The sequence below is a fragment of the Lepisosteus oculatus genome, chromosome 4 (genome assembly GCF_040954835.1).
Source record: "Lepisosteus oculatus isolate fLepOcu1 chromosome 4, fLepOcu1.hap2, whole genome shotgun sequence".
NCBI classification, from domain to species: Eukaryota; Metazoa; Chordata; class Actinopteri; order Semionotiformes; family Lepisosteidae; genus Lepisosteus; species Lepisosteus oculatus.
In genome coordinates, this window is record NC_090699.1 from 38,994,467 (window position 1) to 39,017,637 (window position 23,171).

At 37.0% G+C, this 23,171-nt stretch overlaps 1 protein-coding gene across 6 annotated transcripts in view; it reads right to left on the minus strand.

The window, feature by feature from the left end:
* Positions 1-23,171, minus strand: part of vti1a (vesicle transport through interaction with t-SNAREs 1A) — a 180,614-nt gene that overhangs the window by 73,492 nt on the left and 83,951 nt on the right. The window lies entirely within an intron of this gene.

Consider the following 23,171-nt stretch of genomic DNA (forward strand, 5'->3'; position numbering starts at 1 on the left):
TGGCTAAATTGGCCCAGTTTCAATGTCACCAAATCAAAGGAGTGTTTAGCAAATAAGATTAATATCCAGGGCTTGCCGCTTTAGTAGGCTAGTTTATTCAGAAAATAAAGACACAAACATTCACATAATGCACTTCATGAAAATATTTTTATCACACACCTTCACGTGAGGCCTGCTGACTGTTTGCGCTGAATTCAACCTTTGTGCTTACAGCTGCCGGCCGTGACATAAGCACATAACAAAGCGGTTTTATTTTCTCTATTACTTTTTATGTGCACAAGGTTTAAGCTGCTGTTGAACCATATGAAAAAAAGCTGCTTACAGCCTTCAGCCCCCACCTCCTGACTGGTTCCAGTTGGAGCAGGGAGGACTGTGGAGAAACCAGCTGCCGACATTTTCGACATCTCTACCACATATCTGAGGATCAACAACTGCACCCAGTCGCTGACAACAAAGATTCCCTGATGGGGTGACCAGCAAAGTGCCGCACACAACTTGGCACATCTTAAGCTGAAAGTTCAGGTCTCAACACAACCAGCAGTCAGTGCAAAGTAATCCACTCACACCCCCTCCACCCGACTCTCTGACACAGAAGGGACAAAACATTGGCGCCCAGGCGTAGTGCACTGGCTGAAAAATTGGCTTCCAGAATTTGTCCAGCAGCCAACAGGCCCTTTTGATGTTTCACAGTTTGTGCCCTCTGGCTCTCACAGGATTACTGCTGAAATCATTCCAGAGTTGGTGAACACGGGCTAAAGCAATTCCTAGTAGGCAAAGGGGTCTCAAAATGCAAAGGGCTCCATGGTTATTTAATATTAAGGGGTTACTGGATCCAGGTGGTTAGGTCTGGAAGCTGGGACGCTTTTTGCTTTGAAAATAAAAACAAACTTGACCTCCTTGTTCCTCCGTCGTATTAAGATGCAAAGCTATACTAACCCGGGTATGGCTGGATGTAAAAACAAACATAAGAATAATAAAATAAATCCAAACTTAAAGCTTGAATTTGAGGTCCCACCAGTGAGATCATACTGTATTTCAATTTTGCCTTTGTCAACCAACACTTTCTTTTGAGCATTAATTAGAAACACTCTTACATTTTTGTCCTCAAAAAGAATTAATTAATTGCATTAGTTCTGTCTGCACACAGCCAATTTTCATCTTTGAACAAGATGTTTTCTGGAGTTAGTTAACACTATTCTTGCTTCTAAGTTTTATGAGCATTGAACTATACAGTACATACTGTATGCCTGGACAAAAAATGAACTTGTGCTTGTAGAAACACAATTCCTGACTGGGTACTTGCCAATGCTCCTCTTAAAATCTCTGTACAATAGGTTAAAGATGCAACTGCTTTGGATACCTTCTCAGTGTCTAACCTGATATCTTACAGCAATTGAGATCCTTGTAGCAGTCATGCTTCAGAATTACGATGTGAAGATCGCCCCTGACTTAAATTTAAGTAATATTGAACTGTTTAGGACAGAAGCAATTTCACTTTGGTATAAATGATTAAAAGGTCTCAACTAACCAAAAATTCTAATTTAAGAAAGACGTTTCGGATATTTGATAGCATGATAAATATATATCCATCCACTTCTTCCAATTTAAGGTTGCTGGGGAGCAGCAGCCTATCCCGGCAAGCAACAGGAGCAAGGCGGGGAACACCCTGGAGGGGATGTCATCGCAATCCATCCCAGGGCACAAACACACACTCACACCAGGGCCAGTTTTCACAGAAGCCAATTAACCTACCACTATGTCTTGCGATCGTGGGAGGAAACCCACACAAACATGGGGAAAACATACAAACTCTACGAAGATAGCAACCCAGGTCCGAAATTAAACGCAGGGTCCCAGTGCTGCGAGGCACCAATGCTAACCTCTGCACCACTGTGCTACTGGCGTAACATATACAATATATATCTAGATAAATATCTATATACGAAATCGGTGATAGTCACTTAATACAGTTTTTTTATTTTGAAGAAAAACACGAAGTAATTCAATATTTGATTATAAATGTGAGTTTCTTCTCGGTGAACAATGATATCTCATTATAAACAATTTTATTTAATACATGGTGTATTAAACTTAAATCTAAAAGTCTTTAAATCTGAAATATAAGTATAAGGTGTTTTTAAAACTGAAACCTGTATTAGCTGCATTTAGTGCATTGTAAATACCCTAAAACCTGATTTTACATTCACAACCAACACTTAACTAAAGCACCAGCTTCTAAAATTAGTTCTATCCATATTTATTACAGCATTTAGAATTAGTTTTTTTGTTATTTGTAACTAAATACCCCTCTTAGTCAACAGATTATGACCTCAGTATTGATCATATTTCTTAATTTAGTTAGAAAAGTGTCTCAAATGTGCTAGACTGTCCAGTCTGAATCTTATATTCTTAGAGAGTTTCACATTTTCAAATATAAAATGACACAACATTCGATCACATTGAAATCCTCTTCATTCATCATCCATGCATTTACTAGAACACACTGCAGTTGTCTCTCACATTTGTCCTGAATGGTTAAAATCTCACTAGTATTCACCAATCACAATAAAGAAAAAAACTACAAGAATGAACAAAATAAAAAAAAATAAAAATGTATGAGTTGATCAAAAATAAAATTTCAAATGCCTTAAGCAATCCTAAATAAATAGCTACACTCATGATTCTTGTTTTATACAGGTGTTGCATGCAAAAGGGCTCACTTGCAGAAAACAGCTTGTGGAAGTGCTACACAACGGACTACATCTGGTAGCTATACAATCTCCAAACACAAAAAAAATGTGTTACGAGCACCAGTCCTTTTGTTCTTGATGTGTGGATAAATGCATCCCTGCCTTCATTAATTTGTAATCAGAGACAGACAGATTGAAGAATACACAGATTAAATAAGGCAGTCAGACAGATATATGACAGATTGACCAGATTAAAAGAATGAACACAAAGATTAATAATATGAACAATGGAAGACAGGAAAACCTTTCATTGCTTTAAATGCACATCTATCTCATCTGCACCCTGACATGGACAACCCTACAAGGAATCACCACATTTTATGAGGCTGTAGATAAGTCACAGGATTCACATCAAATACTATTTTGTGCAAAAAAAGAACAAGAATGAAAAAGGAAATTCCATGTGGTTGAAAGCCACTGCTTAATATTATTTCCAACTTTATTATATCTACTGTATAACACTGAAGACAAAAACTGAAACATTATCATATTAGCTTCTTCTCTTTATTCTCATAGGGAACACAGGAGACAGATAGTACCTGGATAATTTATACAGAGACCAGTCTTTTTTTTTTTAAACATAAGAGGATTGCCTATTTCTCCCAGAAAACATATGTTTGACAATCTGTATCAGGACCTGATACAGCAATTTATGCCAGCTCTGTTTTGTAACTGGTGTTGTGGTCTATGTGTCTTTTTCCGGTGTCAGGGTAGCTGTGTTGGGCCTTTGGACATGCACCAAGAAGAACAAAAAATATCTAAAAAACAAAAGGTGTTGTTATTAGTTAACTGGGGTCACTGCGGTGCCATAGATTGCTGCCTCACAGTGCTGGGGCCCTGGATTCAATTCCAGGGGTTCTATCTGTGTTGAGTTTGCATGATGTCCCCGTGTTCGCGTGGGTCTCCTCCAGCAGTCCAAACACATACTGGTAGGTGAATTGGCTGCTGGGAAATCTGGCCCAGGAGTGGGTGTGTGCGTGTCTGTGTGTCTGCCATCCTGTCCAGGGTGCACTCTGCTTTGCACCCATTCTTCCAGGTCCCCCATGACCATGACCAAATGAATGGATTATTAGTTAATCTGAAATGTGGGGGTATTGAAAGTGACAATATATAAATAAAGTAACTTGACATAAATTCATCTGACAGCCATTTTTAGATGGAACATTCAGTCAATGATAAATTATTTGAATGACACTACTGATAATGCTTTTTTTTATTTGGCTAATAATCAGGCTTCAGTATGACTCATGATCAGATAATCAAAATCTCTGATTTCAAACTTGTATTAAAAATCATTATCACTTTCACAGAGAAGGTCTTGCCAATCCAAAGACGTGCAAATACACTGTACTCACAGACAGGAGAACAAGAATGAAGAAACTGAAGACCCCCTACAGTAATAAAGATAGATGCAAAATATTTTAAAAATTAATCACTTTTTTTACTGTAAAATCCATCAAAGGCTGATTAAGTCCCATCCAAGCCAAAGACTGTAAAATACATTAGAAGCTCCAATTTCAACATCCCTTGCCAAGTACCAGAAAGATAAATATTTCCCTTAGATATCTGACCACAAATTGATGTTCCCATTATGTTTCCCTGTCCCTGCTGGCTTTCCCTGCTGAATGTTTAGCTGTATATACAATGCCTCCCAAAGGTGAAATGTGGTATATGGTGTGGTTCCAGGGTAAGCCAGTGGAGTACAGCTCTTAAATGGAATGGGATTTACATTTTTATTTAAGAGATATATCCTTAAAGAAGTAAATCTGCTGGTAGGTAAGTCATTACAACATCCTAACAGGTGACCACAGCTATTAAACTATACATTTGTATTATTTGAATGATTTTTCCTGTCCTCATTTTAAAATAAAGTCAGATCTTTTGTTTAATTATGTTTTTCATTGAAAAAGAGCAACTAACATCTTTCACTAAAAATATCTTTGTGATGTGACAGTAGCATCTGAAGCAGAATCTCCTTTTACCTTTTTTTCTTTTACAGAAAAGGGTGCTCATTTCAATCCTGCACAAAACTGCATGAGATTGTTAAACTTTTAAGAACTAATGTTGTTAAACGTTTTAAGTAATTTGAATGGTATTTTTTCCACATGCCCTTAAACACAGGTGTTAATGTTTGTGCCATTTCCCTGTATGAATAATAAACGCCAAAATCCCTCTAAACGACTTTAAAGCTTTAAAAAGCTTGTGTTCAAAAATTAACTGGAATGTGGTACAATATTTTTATACTTGTATTTTAAAATGATATACTGTACTACACGCTAGTACTGTTTTAATTCTTGGCAGTCTCTTAGCTTTTTTATACAATACCAACAGGATCTTATTACACAAGAGCTCTAGGTTGACACTGACAGAAACCTGTCCTCCATTTGAGCCTTGGAATAAATAGCACGACAGAAGCATGGTATCAGAAAATATCCAATAGACGATGAACAGAAAACTACTTTGTACAGGATGTCAGTAGATTCTTTGGTCAAACTATTACACTTTTGCACTGAACTGGTTAATGCTCTTGCAAAGTGGCCTGCTCGATATACAACCAATATTACTTGTTGCCTTTTTATTTTTTTTTAATGAAGGAAGTAGCATAATAGCAACTATGCTGCACTGAATATGAATTTTTCTTAGTTTTCTCTCCACTGTAATTGTTCATGCCCTAAACTGCATCTTGATTCCACTGTATGTTTCTTAACCAACCTGACAATATTGCCAGACTGAAATAGAAGGTAAAACACTGTCACTTTGATGAATTGCATCTTTTTTTCTCTTCTTTATCCCCTTTCTTCATCTTTCGAAGAGGTGCTCGCCTGCTGGAATATTACAGAATGAATTGTCTTTCTGACACTCAGAGATCAACCTTCTGTGAATTAATATCTGAACCAGCAGCAGGCTTCCCCACAATGGAGGCATCTGCTGTCCCAGTGACTCCCTCTACAGATAAATAATTGGAGAAATCATCAATTTTACAAGAACTGTATCATTCCATCTACACACTATGAGATCTCTGGTCTTCTTTTGCCTGGGCTGAAAGGCCAACCCCGACACTTGGTGACACCATAGTTGTACTATACTTTTTTAAAGTTCAGTGAAGGTTGCTACACAATTCTCTCCTGATACAACAACACTACACATAAACAGGTCCATAAGAGGAGCAAAGGTTTGGTTATTGTTTTCACAGGACTTTGGTAAAGGTCAATTAGTGTTCATGAACTACTGCTGTAAGATCCATTAACTGAGCATCTGGTCTTTCTGAATACAAAACTGTGTAATGGCTGTGGTGGGAAGACAAAAAAGAAGCAGAACAAGTGAACAGCCCTGCACACACAGTCAAGACAGTAATGATATTATCTGTCCATTGGGAAACATTGAGTGACAATATTGAAGAGAATAAGGTTTATCACATGAATGAAACTCCTACTCTCCAGTATAGTATTCAACCAGTTATCATTCACAGCCACTTCTTATTTTACACACTACCCTGAACTGAGCTAAGCACAGGCAGATAAAAAGATTTAGACACTTTTCAGATGAACATCTGGAACCAGTGTTAGCGGCGTTTGCTAATTTTCCATTACCCTGAGAAAGCAATAATGATGACACAAAAAAAAGACAAAGTCGTGAAAAGTTTAGTTTGCCCCCTTTATGATGACACATGGAATAAAGTTTGCAAGCTGATTGTGGATGTACTGTATATATGTCATTTTAAACAGAATTATTTTACTTTATACCAGAATCCCTTAGCTTATGTCTTCTTTTTATTATCCCCAAAAGTATAAGCATGAAACCATTTTTCACTATTCCACTGGAATCTTTTCCACATGTTAACAATCTCCTGAATAAGTCAGAATGCAAGAAATCCTGCTGTAATAAAGTAGGAATCTTACTCATAGTGTGACTGCAATACAACATTAAGACACAGACAAAGCAGTGTGCACCTGAGAGGGCTGGACTGATATTTATACTATGGGTAGGGATACTTAATGAAGAAAACTGGAAAATTTCTTAGTTAGAAATGCTCATTCTCATATGGCAAAGCTACATGTTTCATCCTCTGCAGTGCTGATATGACTTTGACCTCGATTAATGTGTGGATAAGGTACAATATGCTTAAACATATTCTGCAAGAGTTTTAATTACCAGGGATGAAACAGAGGGGGTTGATATGATCATTAAAGTTTACACTAAAAGTGATTCGAAATGCTGAATCAACAGAATATTTTGGCCACCAATGTGTGAGTGAGTGTGTGTCAATGTGTTTCTCAAAGAGGTCATACCAAGAAATCTTTAACAATCAGGTGATCAGCTCAGCACCTTTGTGGCTGACCAGGCAAAATCCGTCCTTTGAATATGAATTAGCAGTGGGTAATCACAGCATATTTATTAGGCCTTTCTTCTATGGTCCCAGTCTCCAGTGTGCGCTCTATTATTCATTGCCTGTGCCCTGACCCCACTGCGCTCCTGTTCTGACAAATCATACTTGATTAAGACAAATCTTTATTAGTTAGCTAGTCAACTTTCCCATTTATCACTTGCAAATCTCATTCTCCCTTTCAGTGTGCACTAGATATGACTTGAACAATTTTTAGTGGCTGTTTAAAATGCTTATTACGGACAATAAGTATACCCAGAGACGTGAAAGTCAGTAATGGATGATAAAACACAGGTTTAATAGGTATAAATGACCAAGGCTGCAAGAGTCTAATAGAACAATTTATTTAAGCAGGCTGGAGAAGAAATAAATTAGTTGTTTTTTTTCCTCTTCAACTCAAGACTCTTTTTAGTTCAATAAAACAGTTTCACGTTGACTTAAACAAAATGCCCTTTTACATTTTTTCCACATTTTAAATTAGAGGGAAAAGCAGCAGGAACACAGGAGCAGCTTTTTTAAAAAAAACTGTTAACATTAGCCTAAGGGTTGTACATACATGCACAGGCATATATCAACAGCTTATTTATGCTGTAATTAATGTTTCTTTAAAACAATCAAGGTTCCCTTTAAATACTACCAATGTCCTATTTGCTTCCAGTCAAAAAAAACAGCAACTGGCCAAATTCAGGTATCTTACAATGTGGTTAATATACATTTTTATATTAACTATACAAGCAGCCAAATACAACCCCACAATTGCCTTTATTTTCTTGCTGCAAAATTCTTGGACTTATTTCTTTCAACCAGTGTAACTGAACCATCCAAATCGGAACTAATGGAATTTCACCAGAATTGTGTATTACCTCACATGCAGACCGCAGCCTAGAAATCTTTCAAATTAATGCCTGAAATTACTTGGGAGTAGCTGGATTAACTTTTTTTTTAAATGTTACATATCACCAAAATCCATCAAAACCACTCAATAGATCTTACTCACAATTCAGCAGGCCTACTCTCTACATTCAATTCTTCCAGTTTGTAAAGCTACAATAAAACCCAGGTTTCTCATGAAAAAGTAATACGTAGAATGTAATCGTTGTGTGGCTAATAGGCAATCCTCCAGTTTATATGTTCTGAGAAGACATTTTTAAATGTCATAATTAAATTTAATTCAACTTCTTTCTCATCTAAAATAAGAGCTCAGAACCCCAGTGCTAAGTGAAAAGAAACTAGATGAACAATACAAAAAAGATGGATCACTCGCACTGTTTACATATATTATTATTATTATTATTATTATTATTAGTAGTAGTAGTAGTAGTAGTAGTAGTAGTAGTAGTAGTAGTAGTAGTAGTAGTAGTAGTAGTAGTAATATTAACTGATATTTTTGGCATTTATTTGTATTCATTAATTTTCTACACATCTGAAAACCAATATAAAACCACTGTACAAATTGGGTTTATTGCCAATACAGTAATCATGGTATAAAGAACAGCAAAACTTCTTATTCTACATCTGAAAAAAAAGTATTCCTCACCCTGAAACAAACTACTTACTGAGTTGTCGGAGGCAGCAGGAGGTGAATGTATTAAAACATTTCACTTTTTTTAATCACCTACTGCAGACAATTTATTATCCACATAAAAACATCACAGAGGCGAAGTTGTGAGATTAATGTTATGGACTTGAGGAAACTTGACGTTCCTTCTCTTCTTTTAACAGTTAGGAACGTTAATAACAACATTACACTTGATTAAAGAATTTACAGCTCTAATCAAAACTTGACAGCAAGATCAAAGCCTGTAACTTAAATCTGCCTTTTAATTATCTGTACAACACCACACCTCAGGCCTGTCTCATTCTCTATCTCTACATTCTGCTAAGAAAAAAGATCTAACACTTCTTAACAGTTCATTATCCAATAAAACTATTCAAAGCTTAAAATGCAATCTACACAATTAGTGAGGACCTTGGGGAGCCCACCAGTAGTCTTTATTATAGGCTTTAAATTGAAACACCTTAATTACGTTTGTCAAACAGATTCTATTAGAAACTCTTGTCATTGTAATTTCCATGTTTTGACAGCTCTGGCAAAGGCCTGGCCACCAATTGGCTTGGAGCAGAGCAGAGGGAGACAAAATTATCAAATTCCTACACACACCAAAAGCAATTGCTTTTTGATTGTATTTAATTTATTCTCATCTCTAAAATATATCCCACTTCATCTAGGCAAATCAAAAAACATTGAAACTGACACAACACAAGGCATATGGAAAAAAAAAGACCAAATGGGTTTTCTAATTTTGGGCTTGTGTTTGTGAATGTTGGTTCTAATATAATTCACTCAAAAATGTACATACTGTATATACGCATATACATAGAGAGATTTTATTCATCTTCACTACACGAAAGAAAATAACAATTGCTCTGAAAGCCACAGAAATAGTCATCATAACATCCATTCACAGAAACCAAGCACTTGAACTCAGCTGAGCATTCAACTGCTCTAAAGTTTAGACTTTTCCTGCCCTCATCCTTATTACGTATAACCACAAAATTGCTTTAAACATAATGTGTGTATAGTGAACATCCAAAGCATTTGGCTTTAACTAAATGTGCTAGGCACAAAAGACAGAAGAGGGCATCTTCTGAAGCTCAGGCCTGTACTGATTTATATCATCACTGGAGTTCAGCAGACAGTACGGCACTTGAGACAGATACAAGGATGTTCAGTTGAAGTGAGCAGAGGGCTGTTTTCTTTGTTTTATGTTTTTTTTCCAAAGAAGTGCTTAGTGGTCAGCACTACCATAAAAAAGAAGGTCAGAGCATTCAAGAGAGTGGTCTTCTCTCCCACATTGCCAATGTGTTAGCAAAGAGTTTCAGCCTACAGAGAACATCAGACTAAACTAAGGACCCTGACTTACAGATGTCTGTACCAAATAAATTTTAGGAGTTAAGGCTGAAATACTTTTACTAAATAATAATACTAATACTAAACTTTTAGTTGTATAACATTTACAACAGAAATGATACAGTGCACATTGTGTGATTTCAACCTTGTATGAAATACATACTTTTTTCTTTTCCTACAAATGCATGTAAAATTGTAAATGACAAAGCTAGGGACAGAAACTAGACTAATTCCAACCCGTCTTCAAAACAAAAAAGGAAAAAAAAAACATTCCTGATGATCAATTGTACCATCTAAGAATTCAGTTCTATATAAATTCCAGGTTTTGAAAAGAGACAAAGTATCTCATATCTTTCAGGAACTTGAGCATCTAAGGGAACATATCTGAATGACCTTGTTCCTCAACAAGTAATTAGCAACCAGCTAGCATAAAGGAGATAAGCAATAGATTTACCTCCCATTTTTATTTATTGATCCTTTTCAACATTATCAACATATGACCATAACACTAGTGTCAAAGTACCAGAGACTGAAGGGAAATGTTAGTAAAGTTTCTTGCTCCCTATTTTTATAGAGTATCATCCTACAAATTTGTTTTTACAAACTTATTATTTAGGTTAGGTGGGTGGGGTGGGGGGGGGGACGGGGATGGGGACTGTTCCTTTCTGTCAATACATTGCCTAAAGGCCTCTACAAAAGATCAATCACATCAGAAACTTGTGATATAGTTAGCTAATTAGAGACGCCACAGACCAATGCAATGTTTATTTCTCTTAACTCACAGGTGAATTGTTCCATGTCAGAAAAAATAACTACTTTTTATTTTTATTTCAAACAAATATATACACACCTGTAAGAGCAACCGCAATTTTAAATAAGTTTAGGTCAGATCATGAGTTGAAGAGCAATACTCTTAAACTACCCAAATGAAAAATGCCATTTTGGTGGAATCAAGATTTGTCTGGGGATTTTGTGCTTTCTGTATATTACATATATTCAAATGTTCTTATATTACACAGAGTGACTGGGGATAAGTGTATCCTAGATATTATACAATGCAGGCTCCTGTGAAAGTGAATACAGTTGGCGTTTTTTTAATCTACTATGAGTTGTACACTAATATAAATGCTTACATTTCTCGAATCTAATGTGAATAAATTAAACAGCCAAGACTGAACAATGTCTGCTCTTTTTAAGGAAAGGCAGCTTTACAAATGTTTCCTTTGCCACAACACTTGCTGTAAGGCTAAAGTCAGCCTTGGAAATTTCTCTAAGTTGTTGTTTTCATGTATTCCTATCAAAGCAGCAGCTATGAGATCAGAAGCCTCAAAAAACACACACAAGCAGCAGAATACAAGCTTTGTATTTCGAAAAGTAAGCCACATGTATTTGGATATGTAAATACATCCTTTCCTCCTTTTAGAACCTCGTCTTGGACAGGCACAAAAAGCGAGTCAGTCTTATGAATGGGCTGATGTAAAAAAAGCCTGGGAATATTCAACGGATTGCTCAAAATCTGGAATCGCCTGGAAAAATCTAGTCCCATGTTCTATGTCCGAAAAACCTGTCATAAGAGTTCAAATAGGAATAAACAAATTAGATGATGGTCACGGGCAATCAGATCCTGATCCAGATCCAGATTCTGCAGAAACAGGGCACAAGTTTCACAAGGGCACAGGTTGGAACTACACCCTGGACAGAACTACACACACAGGGGCAATTCAGAGATTCCACTTAACCTAGCTAGCACAGAAAACATACAGCAAACCCCTCTTTCTCACTGAATGTCACACAGCACCATGCAAAACAGAGTGAGAAAAATAATCTTACACATTCATGTCTCTTTTACAGTATTTCACTGTTGCTTTTTAACGAAGTGGCCACATGTGAATACAATAATGTAAGCAGAGCCATACACACCACTACTAAGAAATAACCGCAAACCTCCGAGGTGTGATATTGATCACCAGGCAAAGCAACAATAAGAGCAAAAGTCCTAACACCCAATTTTCAGACTCAAAGCTGGGGCAAACAGACGACATAACTGTTGAGGCATGGGTTCGGTAGCATTTCCTTGCGAAGAGGAGCTGTGATAGAGCCATCTTGAGCAGGCTTTTCTTCAGCACAACTCTGTGTACAAGCAGTTCTGCAGGCTATAAATGCAGGTACTGAAATGTTTGGAATTAAGAACACAGGAAGCTGATAACTATCAATTATAAGAAGCTAATAACTATCGACTATTGATTAGAAATGAAACAAGAGTAGAGTGTAAATGCTAATGGAATAAAATATTTACTGTGGATTAGGTTTGTCTCCATGTGTGATGAAATACTGGCTATTTGTAGTATATGTGGCATATACTGTACAGTCTGTATAACTATATTTGTATCTATAGAGAAGATGGTAGTTTGGTATTTTACAAGGAATACTGCATGCAATAATAGAACAGATACTTGAAATAACATATTCAAATCATAATCAAATTGGAAACTGCATCTTTTGTTAAATAGTACAGACAATGAATATTTATGTCAGAGACCAAATGCAAGCCAAATGCAAGCCACTATAAACATAGTGTATTGCCTACTGCATGAAAGGTGATTTTACCAGTCAGATTAGTCATATCTTCAACCACAGGCTACTGAAGCTTTAGCGAAACATGCTTGGGCATTTGTTTTCCCATCACAAGAGCTTCAAGAGCATCTTCATAAGTCTCGGCACCCTTGAGCCCACACTGCAATTGATCGTAGATACATTAATCATAAAGGCACGCATTCTGTTTACATGCCTACAACTAGTTAAGTACCATTATCATTAAAATATCATTACATGAAATAGCAGACAACTTTAAACATTAAATGTTCATTGTAACCAAGATAGTATTCTAATTAAATGTTACTAATAATCATTAAAGAATTGCTTCTATTTATATAGCATTCTTCATCTCAAAGCATGCCAAAGTGGTTTGCTGCTCCCACCACAGTGCCGCACCTCCCTAGGTGACCCATGGCAGCCATTGTGCACCAGCAGCCCCACTACACATATAGGTTCAGGTAGCCAGGCGAGAAAATGCTTCACCAGTTGAATTAATGAGAACATTTAGGAAGGCCAGACTGCAATAAACCCAGAGCGGAATTCTGCCAGGATACTGGGTGAACAGTCCAACTCATTCAAAAAGTACTACAGGATCTTATGTGACATTTACCAAGTGACTCGGTAGAATGTTTAAACTAGTATGTGTGGACATACAGCTAATAGTAGACACAAATGTGCATATTTAGGCTTATTTAATTTGGGCTCATTCTTTTGAATGATGATAGTTGTAGCTAATGGCTTCTTAAATTGTATGCTATTGGCTTACAATTGGCTACCAGATATTAGTCCTCCTGCTTTACAGTGACTAGCTTTTCACAAACTAATTTTACTGCATTTCATTTGTCCTAGGTGCTAATTCTGCTCAGAGCCATTCCCTTCAAGATCTAGGGCAATGACTTTCAAAATCGGGCCCCAGGTGTGTTATTAGACACAATATGGCTATATCCTATAAAGTAGCATATGGCTCTTAAAGAGTTTGGTGTCACTGCAGAAATAAATATAAGATGAATAAAGAAAATGGATTTATCTCATTTCTTTTCTCACTAGACAATGTGAATTTAAATTTTGAAAGTTCCCACAGGTGAAAGGAAGGAAAGAAAATAAGAAAATATTTCAAACTTTTAGCTTTTTTATGCTTGATTCAGCTATTGGTTTCTGTTTTAACTTCTAGAAAGTATTAGTGTTTTTATGAAGAAATGACAAAAATGCCTTTGTGAGAACAAATGCAGCAAATCTCGACAATAAACCAAATGTTTTCATGTTTGGTCTCTTTCAAACGTTGCTATGGAAAGCGTTAGCAACCTCTTGACATCAAACCTAATGCAGGCCTTCCACAAAGACCTTCAAATGAAAGAACTTTAATTATCTACTTAGATGTACCAATAGGAAGGATGACCCATAAGGTGAAAGTAAATAAAAGCAGGTATGTAATATACAGCCTAGTTCATGAGAGCAGCAATTTAATGTATTTTTTTAACTCTGGACCTAACCAATTGAGGCCTTTTGTCTTCTGTAGTTCTATTAGTCAGCTTTAAAAGAATCGTGCAAATAGAACAGTGTTTCATATTTTTTAAGTAGCAAAGAAATGTATGTTTTGCAATTCTTGATCACTCTTTACCAATTTATTTTAAGTGTTTTTCACAGGGTCTAATTTTCTCATATAAAGGAACTTAAATTATGTCTTCAGAAGTAATCATACCACAGGAAGTTGAGATTAACCGGTTTCACGATTAAAAATGTAATGGTTTCCAAACCGTGAGAATTTTAGAAGCTATGGTAAAATTCAATTTTAGAAGCCTCGCGTTACATGTTGCCCTGAAAAATTCCTCTCGCGAGTGAGTCACGTGTGTGTGTGGTGTGCCTGGCTCGGCTCATGTAAGAGAGCAGACGTACTGTGAAAATGACAGAGGGATATGATATCTCAGCTTTACATCCACCAAAAAAGCGTCTTAAATCGGCAGTTTGGGATATAATTTTGGATATTTAAAAAATGATCAGGGGGTAGTAGAAGACGATGGATATCCAATTTGCAAAACGTGTCGAAAAAACATGGTGGCCAAAGGCTCAAACCCATCTCATCTGCTTCAGCAACTCTGTGCTCACCATCCATCCCTCTATACAAGTCAAGAGAAAGTAGTTAACATTACATTAGTTAGCTGAAGTTAGGGCTTGCCCTTGCTGCAGCAGGTCACAGCAGAGCAGTCCTCTGTGCCTGTTTAACATTAGTTATGTTTTCATTCGAGTTGATTTTGCGGGGATACCTCTATCACTTATCAACATTTTTTCTATCATTGGTGCTCGCCACCAGTCCATCCACTGGCCCTGGCATTAAAGTAAATACACTTTTCACTGACAACGAGTGACAAAGTTCCAAGTGAGCAGAGGGACAGGCTGAGACTCTGACCTCTCTCAATATTTCCACTTGCCCACTATAAAGTATTTCTAAGTAACCAAACGTTACACTATAAAAATCACTGGATAGTTGATGAAGATAATATTTTGGTTCATTTGCCATATTAGAAATATTCTAAAATCATTAAATCTGCTATACACTTTCTGACATGGATTAGATTAATTATCTCACTTGTTAATTCACTTTTAGCCTAAAACTACCTCTGATCCTGATGCAAATGCAGGTCAACCAACTGTTGCAGAGATTTTTGCCAAGTCCATGAAATATACTCCTTCATCAATACAAAGCCCAAGAGCTGACTCACGCTGTGGCGTATTTTATCTGCAAGGACATGATGCCACTTGTTGAAATTGTTGAAAAACCTGGATTTCTTCATCTGATGAAAAAGGCAGTGCCACAATACAAAAATACAAAGTTCCAGTAAGAAGCTACTTTTCCACAAACGAAATCCCAAGGATGTACAAAGAAGTGAAAGCTAGTGTGGAGGAACAGCTGGAAGAAGGTGAATGGTTTCGTGTAACAACAGATCTGTGGACCAGTGGTGGGGCTGGAGGAGAACCCTACATGAGCTTTATGGTTCACTATGTTTCCTCTGATTGGCAACTAAAGTCTCACTGTCTTGAGACGCTGTATTTCCCAGATGACCACACAGCAGACAATATCACAAAAATGGTGGAAAACATGCTCCAGGAATGGAAGATAAATAAAGTCTGTCTGGAATTACAACTGACAATGCCACTAACATGAAGAAGGCATTTAAAAATTTCCTTTGTGTTTGGTTTTCATGTTTTGGTCACAATTTAAACCTAGCAATTTCCAAAGTCCTCATGATACAAAGGGTGGAATCTGCCATTTGAGCATAGTGACACCTGATCCCGGGGTTTTCGAGAAGCTTGAAGAGGAAATGAGAATTGAAGAAAAAACAGGTAGATTTGAACATCCCTGTGCATTCACTGATGCATGACGTGGTCACCAGATGGGGATCAACATTTGAAATGATTTCTAGATTCTTGGAGCAGCAGCAGGCCATCTGTGGAGTGCTAGCAGGAGACAGAAGCACATGGCATCTCATGCCCAAAGACAATGATATCAGTGTCCTGGAGGATGCGAACCAGCTCCTCAGCCCTCTCCATGATTTCACTGACGCCTTGACCTCAGAGAAACTAGTCACCCTGTCCTCCTGAAGCCAGTCCTGGAGCACATCAACAGTGAAATATTCAGAGATCAAGAAGGAGACAGCACACTCACCAAACAGATGAAGCAGATAATAAAAGAAGACATGTGACTACAGCTAAGGCATACGGAGGAAATGAAAAGGGTGCTGAACATCTCCGGTTTTGTGGATCCCCAGTTTAAGGGAAACTTTGCTGAGCATCTTGATGACTCAGTGAAGGCATCCGTGGATGAAGCTATGGCACTTGTACCAGGAGAACCTCCACACACAGAACACCCACCACCAGCAACCACACAAGGTGATGACAATGGAGAAAGAAAGAGGAGGAACAGATCCCCTTCCATCACCAAGAAGAAACGCTCACGTCTATCTGGATTACTGCAGCAAATCACAAATGCAAGACCGAACAGGACAGCATCAGCAAATCCACTCACCAAGAGAAAAAATACTGTAGATCCTCAGGTGAAACTGCACTTGTCCCTGCCTGCAATCAGTGCTGATGCGGACCCATTCGCACACATGGAAGAAATGCCACATCTTTTCAAAGTGGCCAGAACGTTCACATGCATCCCGGCTACAAGCGTGCCTTATGAAGGGTGTTTAGTATGAGTGGCCACATTGAATCCCATCAGAGGTCAAGACTGAGCACTGAAAATGTTAACATCCTCACTTTTCTGCACCATAACATAGACCAAATAGTCTGGAAAAAGTTCTGTTCAACAATCCTGATGCAGCCCTTGACTATTTTATTCAAAAGGTAGATACAGATTTGTATTTGTATATATTTTTATTTTGTCTATTTTTATATATTTTAAATATTTAATTTAATTTATGTTTATAGATACTGTACTATTTTGGTTTCTAAAAATTCTACAGTAAATGTGCTTACTTTACCTCATCATATTTATGTTTTTAATATAAAGGCTTCCATGTTTTATTTGCAGGACCAAACTAAAACATGTTTTTAATATTAAGGCTTCCATGTTTTATTGGCAGGACCAAATGAATGTTATGAAAAAAACAATTATAATAAATTACCTGATAAAAAAATCGTAAAACTGTGAATACCGTGATATTTCCTGAGACTAAAATCGTACCATCAAAATCTTACACCGTGGCATCCCTAATCATACACTTGCAAAGCTTTCACATTTTGAAACTTAACATAACATATTGTACATATTTACACAAAAAACTAAAAAGAAAGAAGCAATGTTATGACTGCTAAGTATTGCTGTGGCAAACCCACATTCTCGTGATTTCAGAAAAAGCGAAGACTTACTGTACCCATGAAGACTAAGAAACTTTCTAAAGCGTTCAATGGCTGAAATGGGGAAAAATGTACTGTACATGAGTCAGCATTGTCATGGTCACTCCACAAAGCTGGATTGTTTGGAAGAGTGGCAAACCCAATGCAAAAAAACACATTTTGTTTGCAACATAGTACTTATTTTGCAAACATGTGGCAAAAGGTTTTGTATTGAGACAAGTCAAAATCATAACTTTCGTGTTGTAATTGCAAAGCGATCCATACATCACAGAACCAGTACAGCACATCACCCATTCAACAACATCCTTACAGTCAAGGACGGTGGTGGCAACATCAGGCTATGGAAAGCACTGAAAAGTGTATTAGGGCTAAATGAAAAATGGAAGGAACAAAGAACAGGCAAATACTAGCATACAACTGTTATCATTTTGCCGTTTTTCATCAATTGCAAATTGCACCAAGCTAGGAATGCAAAGCTGATACAGACTTATCCAAAAGTTCTTGGAGCTGTAAATTGCTAAAGGTGCTTTAATCAAATACTGAATTCACGGGTCTGAGTACTTACACAATCAACATATTTCATTTTTGTCTCTTTGATTTTGGCTGACTTTAACTGGAACTACATCACTTTAGTTATTTCACCCAAGGGACACCATAGGTAGGGTCTTAATAATCTGGCATTTTTACAAGTTATTGTCTAGAAAAAACTGCAAATCCAAAGTAAAATGACAAAAAAAAAACATGAGGCAAAGTGAAAAATCTGAACCACAAAGAACACTGTGCACATTAATGTTATTAACATTACTAAGTAAATCACTTCACGATAACAAAAACATTCTCCATCTAGTAAAGACAATCTAACAATCTAACGCTTTTGGTTCCAAAAAACAATCCTTCACCAACTATCACCCCTTCATTTATTAACGAACCATATCTAACTTTTTAGACACAGCAGAACTAATTTAATTTAACCTCTGAGCCTCCGTCCCAACCAAATTAATTATTCATAAAGGATGGGATATAATAACTCGACTGTCAACACGGTAACCATGTCCTTTTTGATAATCCTCTTTGTTTCTTGTTTTCATTTGTAGAGCATTTGCGTTTAATCTATCATTGAGCGTTGCACTTCATCTTGTGCTGCAGTCGGACAAATAATTTGCCACGTTTTGAAGCTTCTTGGCAGTATGCAGAATTTCTCTTTGCTCACTCCCCACGGGTGTGCGCATCCTTCAGCAGGCCAAAACCACAAAAGGCAAAGACACAGTGATAATAATAACATAACCCGGATACCATTCTGTTGCTTATAAATAATACATGCTGTCTTGTAGAGACAACCTTTTTTATGTTGTTTAGATCACTGGACACCGTTATGATGAGTTATATTTTACAACAGCAGAGCATACGGTGTGGATCATGAAATAGTTGTTTGTCAGTGCAATGCAACATGACCTGTGCATAACTGATATTCACTGAAAGGAAATAATCAAATGCCCTAAGCACTTTGAAGCTATCCATATAGGTGAAATACAGAGGCTTCTGGCATCTACCTCATTCATACTACAGCATACATTTACTGAATTCTCGCATTGTTTTTGAAGTTTTCTTAACTCATCATGTTATTGGTATTTCCAATACTTTAACAAAATTGCTTGAAAATGCTTTAAAAGTTAGAAAAAAAATGTAAGTTGTAATAATTCAAAACATGACATGTAAATGTTAACCTGCCCCCCCCTTCTCCTCCCTCAGTGATTCTCAGCAGATTCATAATATTAAACAATGGCACTTTGCATTTTTCCCATGACAGACACATGGCATGCTGTTTTACAACTGTAGCAAACAACTCACAGTCAAGGGAATTATTTTTCTTTTTCAAATTTCAAAATCACTTTACTTGCAATCTGATATTGAATACAATTGGAGAAAATACAGTGTGGACAGACACAACTTCACACCCCAAACCGGAAAGGTGAAACACAGTACATCACAGAAGTATAGGATGCTAGAGGAGACAATACACTGGATGGGACACCAATTCATCACAGCCTGGAACCTTGGCCTGTGCAATTCAGTGCATTTCATTTGCCTTGCACTGCAGTTTCTTATGCTACATCAATTAATTAATATCAGACTATTATTTTTTAACAGTTATCTATGAATTCATGACATTCCATTATACCTAATTCAATTGCATTATTAATGGTAAGTCATCCTGGGTATACACATAGGAAGAATAATTTAATAAAAATAATGAATAATTCAACAACAAAATGGTGAAGCAGTCATACTTTGCAATATTAATAATACAAAGTACAAAGATGTAATATACAGTACAGTTTACTTAGGAATAAAAAAACTTACAACTGCAACAAGTTCACAAAGTATCAGGTAAAAAATCTTTTTGTAGCAGGTGTACTCACATTTTATTGAACAGGCATTACATTTGTAAATTAACTGATTAATGTTTGCAATCAATGCGGTTGAACAACAAGCAAAACTTGAACACCAGCAAACTGTACATCTGCAATGCATGTTTTGCGCCAGGTTGCAAATACTGTCTTGTGGGATTCTGTCCCATTCCTCTCATATACACAGGACAAATGACAAATATGAGCATGTTCACTGATCTCTGAGCACACACATGTTCCATGTGGCGTAAGTCTATCCTGTATAGCATCCATGGTATAACAGTCATATCCCCGGGGCGGTGGCTCTGTGGCTAAGGATCTGCGCCTGTGGCTGGAAGGTTGCCGGTTCAAATTCCGCAGCCGGCAGAGGAATCCTACTCCATTGGGCCACTGAGCAAGGCCCTTAACCCAAACTGCTCCAGGGGTGCTGTACAATGGCTGACCCTGTGCTCTGACACCAAGCTTCTCTCTCTGTCTGTGTGTCTGTGTCTCATGGAGAGCAAGCTGGGGTATGCGAAAAGACAAATGCCTAATGCAAGAAATTGTAAAGGGTTAATAAAGAGATGTTATTATTATTATTATTATTATTATCATAATTATCTTGCAAGACTGCATAGGAGCAGCATGGTTATATATGCTGTTCTAGTAGAATATTGTCATGTCAGGATAGCCCTGCAGGAAAGGCAGCTAGTGAGGTCCCAGGACTCACTACTGCTCCATACAGTCAAGTAGTGATCAATCACATAACAAGTAGAATTCTGTAGTGACTAGTCAAGGCTGCCAAAACCATAACACAAGGACATCTATTGGTCTTTGGTACATAGAGATTAGTGTATGATTCATCACTAAAGGTTACTTGGCTTCAAATCTGGTAAGTGCACTTTTCCATCTTCTGATGTACAATACAAATGGCAAAGACAATGCTGTCTTGATAAATGAGGTATACCGGTTCCCTTCTGTGCTCTTTTCTTCATTTTCACTACATTCACAACTGGTCAATCAAAATGATGTCACTCTATTTATGCATGTTTGTTTTATAGAGAATATGCACATTTTGCATAGGTGTAATTTGAAAACGTTTCTTTTGATATTTTATATATATATATGTGCATAGGAACCACATAATACATACTATATGAGCACTACCTTTTCAATAAAGAAATGGAACAGCTGTAAGAGCCTGTCAGTCCCTTGTACAGTGGTGCTATTGTTATCACGGTTTTATTTATGGACTCACAGCAGACATTATGAGATGGATAACAAACCATACTGTATACTTGACACAGAGCCACTCTTTCAACTCAGCTTATATGGGCAAGAAGCCAAAAATAAATATTTTATAGGAGAGAGTAAGAACAAAATAATCTGCAAAAACAACATTATAAAAAACACATTAGAGTATGCCTTCAGTGGACAAATAGTATTTTTTCTTGGTACATGAAAAGCTGTTTCTACAAGTATTTTAGTGCATGAATGTCTCGAGTCGGATTATTATCAGATTCAAAAGGAAATATTTTTAATGGAAAACTACATTTTGATTGTGTCCTACCTCGCAGTAATATTGTTATAAGGTGGATTAACTACTGCAACCTTTTCTGATGTTTTCATCTCTTGAACAAATTTAAAGACAGAACGTATCTTACTATGTTTTCTAAAGAAAACAAGACTAAATCTCCCTACCCATCTGTGTGAAAGGAAACCAAAAAGACAACCCTGATAAAAAGGTCCTTTTCTTGAAGTTTTTTTTTTATAGCAGACGTCTTCGTATATCAGCTCAGACACACTTCGGATGAAGTGAGGAACAAGTGTATGGCCCTTTGGATAATTATTTGCAAAAAAGGGGGTCTTGAAACTGAGAGCACATGGCCTTCATTCTCACCCCCCTGCCATTCTCAGGTCTCTCGAGGTGCACAGATCGTCGTGTGCTGCATCGGAAATGAGTCCTGACATCTTCAGGAAAAAAAACAAACTCTGGGGGATCTTGGGAACTACAAAACACAGGAGCTCTGAAAAATTAGTACAAATATCGTGTGATTTGGGACTCTTCTTACCAGGAGACATGAGAAGTAAGGTGAGTTTTCGTGGGTATAGATATGATTGATTCTGGACCAAGGGGGAAAGCAGTTATTGTCATAACCACACTATTATAAACCCTGCATAGTTGAGAGATTGTTTAGAATAAGGTGCTTTGGCAGAAGAAGATAAGACTAAATCTGTTGCTACTGCTTCAACAAATATCTATTTTTTTACAAGAATCTCCATGTTCTTGGTTTTAGCATTGGTACACCCAGTTGCCCGCTGTGAGCACAGCAGTAAAATGGTTAAAAGCATCCGCTTCTATTTTCAAGTGCAGCAAAGCTGAGCCTAATTGAGGCTGACGCATGACAGACTTGTGTGTACAGCGCTGCCTGGTCTCCAAGAGAAGCCGCTGACAGAGGGTAAATGGTGCATGGCACTAGGTCCTGCCCTGGCATGGCATGCTACTGTTAGCACAGTCTGCCTGTCAGGAGATATCATGGAGGCTAATGAAGAGGGCAGCTATTGTTTAAAAATTCTACTACATCCAACTCCCTCAATGTGAGAAATCAACTTTACACAACACAGCACCTTCAACAGACACAACCTGTAGCTTTCATGAAACAAACACAAAGTAAAAACTACTTTTCAATTAACAATTCTCTTAAATTGTTTAGGGCAATGCAGTGTTGACAGGCATATGTAAAAAAAAACATAAAGATAACATTAAAATATCACTTTTCCTAAATTCGATTACAGTCCTAAATCATAGCCATCCAATCAAAAATTGTCCTCATTTTGTGGGAATCCTAACCCCAGCTAAGGATTTGGCTTCAGAGTTTCCACAATCGTCCACGCATTTGAGAGGAAAATATATTTAATTGAATCAAAATATTAGTCGGAAATGACTAAGCAACTTTACATAACCACAGAAAATGTATCAACAATGGTAAAATTCAATTTTTTAAATAAAAAATGCAAATATAGGGATGATTCCAGATCTGAGAGTTTGTTAAGGGAACCCTTCCCAAGCAATTCAGGATTTTTTAATTACATTTTCTTCTCAACAGATAAACGACACACTATAAATTCCTGCAACTATAATTATGTGGGAAAAAGTCAATTAATTGAAGACATTGAATTAAAAAATATATAAGCGCTTTGTATGTTAAAAATAGTTCATATATTTGGAGGTTCAGCCAAATCATTCTGAACCGATATGTCATGTACATTTTAGATATCAGTAAGGA